This window comes from Pinus tabuliformis, chromosome 1_2 (genome assembly GCF_031772625.1).
Source record: "Pinus tabuliformis cultivar Carrire ecotype Pingquan chromosome 1_2, CPIR1, whole genome shotgun sequence".
Classification (NCBI taxonomy): Eukaryota; Viridiplantae; Streptophyta; class Pinopsida; order Pinales; family Pinaceae; genus Pinus; species Pinus tabuliformis.
The window spans coordinates 785,190,358-785,200,289 of record NC_142298.1 but is presented as its reverse complement, the minus strand read 5'-3'; the positions used below and the strand labels follow the sequence as shown (position 1 = coordinate 785,200,289).

Below are 9,932 nucleotides of genomic sequence, written 5' to 3'. Positions count from 1 at the left end.
ACTGTCAAAGTCTTTTTTACAAAAGCCAATATGAAAACTCTGTTTTTTTTATAAAACTCCAACCCTTGTTACATTAGAGTTTTCACTATATATAGGAAAACCAACTTCACTACTTCGAGTCTCCTCCTCAAGCATGAGGGGAGAGCTCGATGGCCTATCATTAATTAACCTTATCTACTTTAAAACAGACTTATTAAATGCCTAAGGTATTGAACTGTAATTACATAGAGTTCTAATCACATTGAAACTCTAACTTTATCCCCTCGTATGCATGATTCCCTCCTTGATTATTGACAGCTGTCCTCCTTCAGTTGTGGCTGAGACATGTTGAGGAACATTCACTGAACGAGCTGACCCTCGGGTGCTAGCTGTATAGATAACTCATAAATTGGCAAACCTGAACACCCTATTTTCATGGTCCCTGTCTTCCACTTTTCTTTACCATTTAAAGAGCACACTCCAAGTTCTTTAATACCTTTAATAACCACGCATAACACCATATGCTTTATGATCTGGATGCTTTGTGAACTGAACAGGTGTCTGCAGTTGCTTGTTGGCCCTTAATATAACATGTTTTCCATCACCCTGAAATATAGGAAACTGTTCCTATTTGTCGGTCTTTGATTTGCCTCACCATGTTCGAATCCAAAAGAGCTTACCTTTTATCTTTAATCGACCAAAATAGAGCGGACTGCCACATCTTGGATGTGCTGTAGGCTATACTGATAGACATGTGTCTCTCTTTCAAGTTTCTCAATCATCTCACCAACATAGCTGCTCTGCGTTTAAAATCATCACCTACAGCAGTTTCGTAGCGCGCTACGAAACTGCTGTGTGATTTAAAAAACACAGTCTTCCTCTAAACCCCTCACAAAATTGAATATCTGTTGTTTTCTAGGCTTCACGGTTCACCATTTGAAAAATACAAAATAAGGCCTTGCATATAAGAGATCAATTGAAATCCCACTGAATTTAAACCGCATCAAGGAAACCCTTTCTATCAATGCTATAAACCCCATTTTCAAACAATGCTACAAACGTAGGAACCCATCCTAGAACGTTAAAACAATGGCTTACTTGTGAACGTTGTGCCAAGGTACATATACCCACCTACAATCTCGCTGAATCTGGAAGCTCCCAAATGCAGAAAACCGGGTATGAGAAACCCCGACATATTCACAACTATCTCTGCTACTCCCGGTGCAAAATCCCTAGATTATTATAAGCTTCTGTATATGCAGGATTTTCCATTATAGCCTTTTCAATCATGCTTGCAACAGTATCCATTTTACCCTAGACAGTGTAGACCACACCAAGATTATTAAGAGACTGTGAAAAACCAGGTTTGATCGACAAAGCCATCTGGTAGCTCTCAACAATGAGTTATCTTTAATGAGATATCATCGAGGCCTGGGACTCTTCTGTTAAATTGGTAAGGTGACAAAACACCTGATGGATCTCGAGCTTCCCAATGTCACATCTTCTGCTAATGCTATTTTCTTGAACCGTGGCTTTTAAGTGAGCGCCAGAAATTATATGACAATCCTCCTTCTCTAAGCTAACAGCTGGAGCATGTAACCGGCACGGTTACAACATTTGTAGAAGACAACATCAAATTAATACAGTCCACCTTGACTGAGGAAACTTGTCTATTTCGAGCTCTGCCATTTGCTTCCTTGTCTCTACGGCAGCGATTTTTCCTCTCTGTCATCGACATTTGATTATGAAGATCATTTGAAAAATTAATGCCAAACAAAGATTATTTGGAGTGTTCAGATCAAGAAACCCTGAATTGATAGTATCTTTCGTAGGAATTGCGCCATCCTTCTTTTGTTTTTATTCAATGCGCACTCATCTTTTAACGACACCAGTTAACATAATTCCAGCTCTTATGCCACATCTCTATCCCGGTGTCACTAATAATGGCGGCCTTGTGGCAATCAAATCCTTATAAAAACCACTTGACACTTGGCATTTAATCACTGCATTCCATAAGAGAAAATTCTAAAGCTGATATTGTCAAACAGTTTACGCGCATTCTCCATGCTACTGCACATAAAAATCGAGAGCAATTTTAATGTTTTGACCAAGTTCAACATTACGTGGGCATGGATCCACACTTGCAATTATAATGCCATCAAGGGCTATTTTCATCCGCTCCTCAATACAAAGATCTGATGATGTTTTTCTCTCTGTTTTCTCATCCTTATCCTTTAATTCACTTTTTCCAAGATGGCCCCATACTTCATCCTTTTTTAAACTTCTCATTCATGGCTGTAAAATCAAAATCTTCTGTAAATTTTGTTGATGCATGCGGAGCCTGTTGAGATGTTCTTAGTTGACTTGACGTTGTTGGAAGTGGCAACAATAGCTGAGTTGACACTCTCTGAGGCTGTGAATCGGGTGCTGCTGGAATCACAGGTTGAGATAGCAAATTTGAATTTTCTGTGACTTTAGGTTCCTGCGTTGACGATTGGCTTTTCAATGAAGACACAGACCCTCCAGGTTGCAGTAGTTGTCCTGGAGTCACTAGAGTAGGTGGTGCTGAAGTTGACAGACTTAATGAAGTAGACACTGAAACAGTTTGAGATATAGACTGGAGGGAAGAAGTTGATCCTGTCACAGATCGAGGTTTACTGGTTGCTGCTGTACATGAGGAAACTAGTTGCAGACCCATAATATCCCTGCCAGTACATTGGCATTGCAAACTTGTTCCATTTGCACCTGGGGGAACAGGTGAGGAACCCCATGATCCTAAGCTCCTTGTAGCTTGAAACAATGGAGCACCACCTCGAAATGGTGATGAGGGTACACCAGAATGTGCACTATGAGAACCAAGATCTGGTAAGGACCCACTCGCAGCACCAAATGCATTAGATGCTTGAGATGGCTGGGAGTATCGTGACTGAAGGGAGATTATTGCTGGGTCACTGTGTATCTGAGAAGTTGTTTGAGCTGGTGGAGAGGATTTCACTTGCAAGTCCTTTATATCACTTCCACGAAAAATGATATAATCATAAACTTTGTCACTAGGAGGAATTTGTGGACCATCTTTCTTTCGTCCTTCTGTCCCAAAGGACCGCACGTCTTGCAGAGCAATGTTGGAGTTTTGGGTGTCGATGGTGTAAAGAATGCCCTCATAACGTATTTCGCTCTTTGATGTCAAGCTGATGAGACTGCCAATATATGAATCTGCTGTCGTGCCGGTGGCAGAACCACCATTACCATTCCCACTACCGCTACTGCTGCTCGGCTCCCCCATTTCCTCTGCGTCGTTGTCTGCACTGATGATATTATCGTTTGCTCTACTTTTCCAACATAATTAACCTGAATTGGGATCAGAAGGACTTCATTGACTTGAGAAAAGCGATTGTCCCAGGAAAGGATCTTCAAGGTATTAGCCTTAGGGAGAGCACTGAGCAAATCTGTATTGCTACAAACGAGCTTAATGCACTTCTTCCTTGAAAACGCTGTCACTGCTCTCATCTGCATTTCTGGAGGGAAGCAAAACTCTGTACAATAGGCATGTTAGGATTTGGGCCTCCACTGAAAACTTGAACAAATCCCAATTTCGTAGCATGCTACGAAATCACCTAAACAGGCAGCGCTGCGAAACTGCTAAAAAAGAATTCATGCGCTGCGAAAACACCCTGTCTTTAAGCTAGGCTAAAAAATTTTTGACAACAGAATTTTCAGTGATAACAGTGGCTCCACTTGGGATAGTGTGCCCTTGTGGTACACTAAGAACTCGCAGGTCCAGTGCCTTATCCGTTTATGACAAACAGAAATTTGCTTGACAAGCATGACTGTAGGAGAAAGAAAGCTACATCTACTAAAAAAAATGCTCAGTTAACCTTGAGCTTATTTGCATTTACCTCTACCTACCTACCCTAACCATTTCAACTTCTTTCTGCTCAATCAATATGAAATTTCCAATGTAACCAATCCTCTGTTTTATCTGATATTTGACTTCTTTGACTGCATCGGAGTTCAGAGCCAATATGATAGTGTGATGACCGCTGCCACTGAAATTGTCTCTGATCTTCTTTGAAAAACTGAAATACTGGAGAATAAAACTCTTCCATGTAATCAGCTACAGGATCCCAGAATACATGATCAGCTTGTTTTTCCTTGTAACTTTCCAGCTGTGCAAACTGATCTTCAACCACAGTGTTCAGTTCCTCAATCGTGAAAGAGAAAGGAACCAGCATAGTCTCCTTGCGTTCTGCCATAGAAAACTTCTGAGAATAATGATCATGATCATGAAAACTGTATGCCTGAATTTGTCCTTCTAAACCTTCAATTTCTTTCTCAATGTCTTTGGCAAATTCATCAAAAAATTTCATCTTATCCTCTGACTTGCAGTCAAAGGATTTTAGATATGAGGATAATGACAAAGAAAAAGATTCATTTGTTTCTTCTTTACTATGATCATCATTCCATTGTTTGAAACCTTCAACTGAGGGAGAGTCTGCCACCAACTCTGACCTATCTATCCATTCCTCCAAAAACATGAGCCAAAGGTCTTGAAATGACTTAATGGACTTGGCAGGAAAGCATTCAACCCACTGTTTGCACTTCCCTTGAAGTGAATCATAGAATAATCTTATACAAACATCTTCATGTTTAACCCTAAGAAGCACAGCAAAATGACAGAAATCTGAGATATGCTTCAGAGTTAAACTCAAATCTTTTCCATTAAATTTGGGACCATTCCTTAGAAAATATGCATCCTTGGGAAAATGATTTGGGAAACCACGAATTCCTGAGAAATCTATGAATGCATACCTTGAACAAAGAATGGCAGCTTCTGGGTCCTTCATACCTCCAGTGGAATCACCATGAATGTATGACTTTCGAATTCTTCAACAATGGAGTCGCCAAGGTAGTTTTGCAACCTCGAAAACCTTCTAAGCTCCTGCTACCTTCAGAAGTTCAGCTTCACGATTTCGGGAAAGAATAATCTTCAGGCTCCCGGCAGACGCACCAAAATGTTATCACAAAATCGTGTACTAAGGGCTGCTACTTAGCAAGATCTCATGTAACTATTTCAAACCAGGCTTTAGACTAAGGCTTAGCCTCCTTAGTCAGAGAGGGCTCTCTCACAGATTTTGATATGCATTAATAACAAGAAAAGATGGCTAACTCTTCAAACAGTACATGAAAATAAGCTGGTTGGAACAATAAAATAACACTTCTTCCATTGGGCTCATGGAGTCAAACACCTCTGCAGTAAACTATTAACTACTCAATCATGGAAGCCAAGGCATATTATGTTTAAACACTCAGAACATTTCTCAAACAGAACCTCCACTCATAAACATACACAGGAAGTCTGAGCACTAGGTGAATTCAGAGTGATTGCATGTCTATTGAGCTGTAAAACAGAAAGGATAAAGACAACTCATAAATATGCACAGGAAGTCTGAGCACTAGGTGAATTCAGAGTGATTGCACATCTATGGAGCTGTAAAATCTAAAGGAAAAAGATAAGACCACATATATTCTGAGCATTTTAACACATGATGAATCTTGGGAAGAAAAAGTACTGCTTGTATTACTGTCAAAGTCTTTTTTACAAAAGCCAATATGAAAACTCTGTTTTTTTTATAAAACTCCAACCCTTGTTACATCAGAGTTTTCACTATATATAGGAAAACCAACTTCACTACTTCGAGTCTCCTCCTCAAGCATGAGGGGAGAGCTCGATGGCCTATCATTAATTAACCTTATCTACTTTAAAACAGACTTATTAAATGCCTAAGGTATTGAACTGTAATTACATAGAGTTCTAATCACATTGAAACTCTAACTTTATCCCCTCGTATGCATGATTCCCTCCTTGATTATTGACAGTTGTCCTCCTTCAGTTGTGGCTGAGACATGTTGAGGAACATTCACTGAACGAGCTGACCCTCGGGTGCTAGCTGTATAGATAACTCATAAATTGGCAAACCTGAACACCCTATTTTCATGGTCCCTGTCTTCCACTTTTCTTTACCATTTAAAGAGCACACTCCAAGTTCTTTAATACCTTTAATAACCACGCATAACACCATATGCTTTATGATCTGGATGCTTTGTGAACATGAACAGGTGTCTGCAATTGCTTGTTGGCCCTTAATATAACATGTTTTCCATCACCCTGAAATATAGGAATCTGTTCCTGTTTGTCGGTCTTTGATTTGCCTCACCATGTTCGAATCCAAAAGAGCTTACCTTTTATCTTTAATTGACCAAAATAGAGCGGACTGCCACATCTTGGATGTGCTGTAGGCTATACTGATAGACATGTGTCTCTCTTTCAAGTTTCTCAATCATCTCACCAACATAGCTGCTCTGCATTTAAAATCATCACCTACAGCAGTTTCGTAGCGCGCTACGAAACTGCTGTGTGATTTAAAAAAAACACAGTCTTCCTCTAAACCCCTCACAAAATTGAATATCTGTTGTTTTCTAGGCTTCACGGTTCACCATTTGAAAAATACAAAATAAGGCCTTGCATATAAGAGATCAATTGAAATCCCACTGAATTTAAACCGCATCAAGGAAACCCTTTCTATCAATGCTATAAACCCCATTTTCAAACAATGCTACAAACGTAGGAACCCATCCTAGAACGTTAAAACAATGGCTTACTTGTGAACGCTGTGCCAAGGTACATATACCCACCTACAATCTCGCTGAATCTGGAAGCTCCCAAATGCAGAAAACCGGGTATGAGAAACCCCGACATATTCACAACTATCTCTGCTACTCCCGGTGCAAAATCCCTAGATTATTATAAGCTTCTGTATATGTAGGATTTTCCATTATAGCCTTTTCAATCATGCTTGCAACAGCATCCATTTTACCCTAGACAGTGTAGACCACACCAAGATTATTAAGAGACTGTGAAAAACCAGGTTTGATCGACAAAGCCATCTGGTAGCTCTCAACAATGAGTTATCTTTAATGAGATATCATCGAGGCCTGGGACTCTTCTGTTAAATTGGTAAGGTGACAAAACACCTGATGGATCTCGAGCTTCCCAATGTCACATCTTCTGCTAATTCTATTTTCTTGAACCGTGGCTTTTAAGTGAGCGCCAGAAATTATATGACAATCCTCCTTCTCTAAGCCAACAGCTGGAGCATGTAACCGGCACGGTTACAACGTTTGTAGAAGACAACATCAAATTAATACAGTCCACCTTGACTGAGGAAACTTGTCTATTTCGAGCTCTGCCATCTACTTCCTTGTCTCTACGGCAGCGATTTTTCCTCTCTGTCATCGACATTTGATTATGAAGATCATTTGAAAAATTAATGCCAAACAAAGATTATTTGGAGTGTTCAGATCAAGAAACCCTGAATTGATAGTATTTTTCGTAGGAATTGCGCCATCCTTCTTTTGTTTTTATTCAATGCGCACTCATCTTTTAACGACACCAGTTAACATAATTCCAGCTCTTATGCCACATCTCTATCCCGGTGTCACTAATAATGGCGGCCTTGTGGCAATCAAATCCTTATAAAAACCACTTGACACTTGGCATTTAATCACTGCATTCCATAAGAGAAAATTCTAAAGCTGATATTGTCAAACAGTTTACGCGCATTCTCCATGCTACTGCACATAAAAATCGAGAGCAATTTTAATGTTTTGACCAAGTTCAACATTACGTGGGCATGGATCCACACTTGCAATTATAATGCCATCAAGGGCTATTTTCATTCGCTCCTCAATACAAAGATCTGATGATGTTTTTCTCTCTGTTTTCTCATCCTTATCCTTTAATTCACTTTTTCCAAGATGGCCCCATACTTAATCCTTTTTTAAACTTCTCATTCATGGCTGTAAAATCAAAATCTTCTGTAAATTTTGTTGATGCATGCGGAGCCTGTTGAGATGTTCTTAGTTGACTTGACGTTGTTGGAAGTGGCAACAATAGCTGAGTTGACACTCTCTGAGGCTGTGAATCGGGTGCTGCTGGAATCACAGGTTGAGATAGCAAATTTGAATTTTCTGCGACTTTAGGTTCCTGCGTTGACGATTAGCTTTTCAATGAAGACACAAACCCTCCAGGTTGCAGTAATTGTCGACCTGGAGTCACTAGAGTAGATGGTGCTGAAGTTGACAAACTTAATGAAGTAGACACTGAAACAGTTTGAGATATAGACTGGAGGGAAGAAGTTGATCCTGTCACAGATCGAGGTTTACTGGTTGCTGCTGTACATGAGGAAGCCCAGTTGCAGACCCATAATATCCCTGCCAGTACATTGGCATTGCAAACCTGTTCCATTTGCACCTGGGGGAACAGGTGAGGAACCCCATGATCCTAAGCTCCTTGTAGCTTGAAACAATGGAGCACCGCCTCGAAATGGTGATGAGGGTACACCAGAATGTGCACTATGAGAACCAAGATCTGGTAAGGACCCACTCGCAGCACCAAATGCATTAGATGCTTGAGATGGCTGGGAGTACGTTGACTGAAGGGAGATTATTGCTGGGTCACTGTGTATCTGAGAAGTTGTTTGAGCTGGTGGAGAGGATTTCACTTGCAAGTCCTTTATATCACTTCCACGAAAAATGATATAATCATAAACTTTGTCACTAGGAGGAATTTGTGGACCATCTTTCTTTCGTCCTTCTATCCCACAGGACCGCACGTCTTGCAGAGCAATGTTGGAGTTTTGGGTGTCGATGGTGTAAAGAATGCCCTCATAACGTATTTCGCTCTTTGATGTCAAGCTGATGAGACTGCCAATATATGAATCTGCTGTCGTGCCGGTGGCAGAACCACCATTACCACTCCCACTACCGCTACTGCTGCTCGGCTCCCCCATTTCCTCTGCGTCGTTGTCTGCACTGATGATATTATCGTTTGCTCTACTTTTCCAACATAATTAACCTGAATTGGGATCAGAAGGACTTCATTGACTTGAGAAAAGCGATTGTCCCAGGAAAGGATCTTCAAGGTATTAGCCTTAGGGAGAGCACTGAGCAAATCTGTATTGCTACAAACGAGCTTAATGCACTTCTTCCTTGAAAACGCTGTCACTACTCTCATCTGCATTTCTGGAGGGAAGCAAAACTCTGTACAATAGGCATGTTAGGATTTGGGCCTCCACTGAAAACTTGAACAAATCCCAATTTCGTAGCATGCTACGAAATCACCTAAACAGGCAGCGCTGCGAAACTGCTAAAAAAGAATTCATGCGCTGCGAAAACACCCTGTCTTTAAGCTAGGCTAAAAATTTTTTGACAACAGAATTTTCAGTGATAACATATAGCATGATTTAAACCCACCAAAAGACCTTTCTTAACCATCCAAAATCAAGAAAATTGATTAAGTAAGGACTCTATGCTCAAAACTATCATAGGAACCGACATAAATTAAGTCCTTAAGCTTTTAGGCTTAATTCTCGCATTGCATATCACCATTCATAAAGTGCCCGCTTTAAAAAGGTCATTGTGAAACGTGCAAGATATGAAACTACAGTGGTGTTGTAACTCTTCTCGCATCGCATTTCTGGCGTTTAAACGAACACAGTGTACTTACCACCAGTCGATATTGTGAAATGTGATTAATAACTAGACCCACTCCTTAAATATCATAAGCAAATGTTTTAGGTCCGCCACTCAGTAAAAAGGGTCTTTTACATAGGATAGACCTGGCAATTAGTTATGTTTTGGAACAACTAACGAACGGCTCACATCTCACATCTCGTAGAAACACATCGGGAGGTAAGAAAGGCGGAAAGGCAAAAAGGCATATTGCGATATTGCGATTTGCTATATTGCTTCGCAAATCACACAATTGTTATCATCGCAGTTCAAAGGCTTGTCACCCTAGAATCTTTCTTCCCGTTTTACGATGCAAACATTTATGAACATTAAATATAAGGGATAACGAATCATTAGTGGGCATTTAGTAAGAGATAACTGCA

General features: G+C 40.3%; 1 pseudogene; it reads right to left on the bottom strand.

Moving 5' to 3' along the window:
- Nucleotides 1–2,046: 2,046 nt before the first annotated feature.
- On the bottom strand, nt 2,047–8,872 carry LOC149208218 (uncharacterized; annotated as a pseudogene).
- Nucleotides 8,873–9,932: the final 1,060 nt, after the last annotated feature.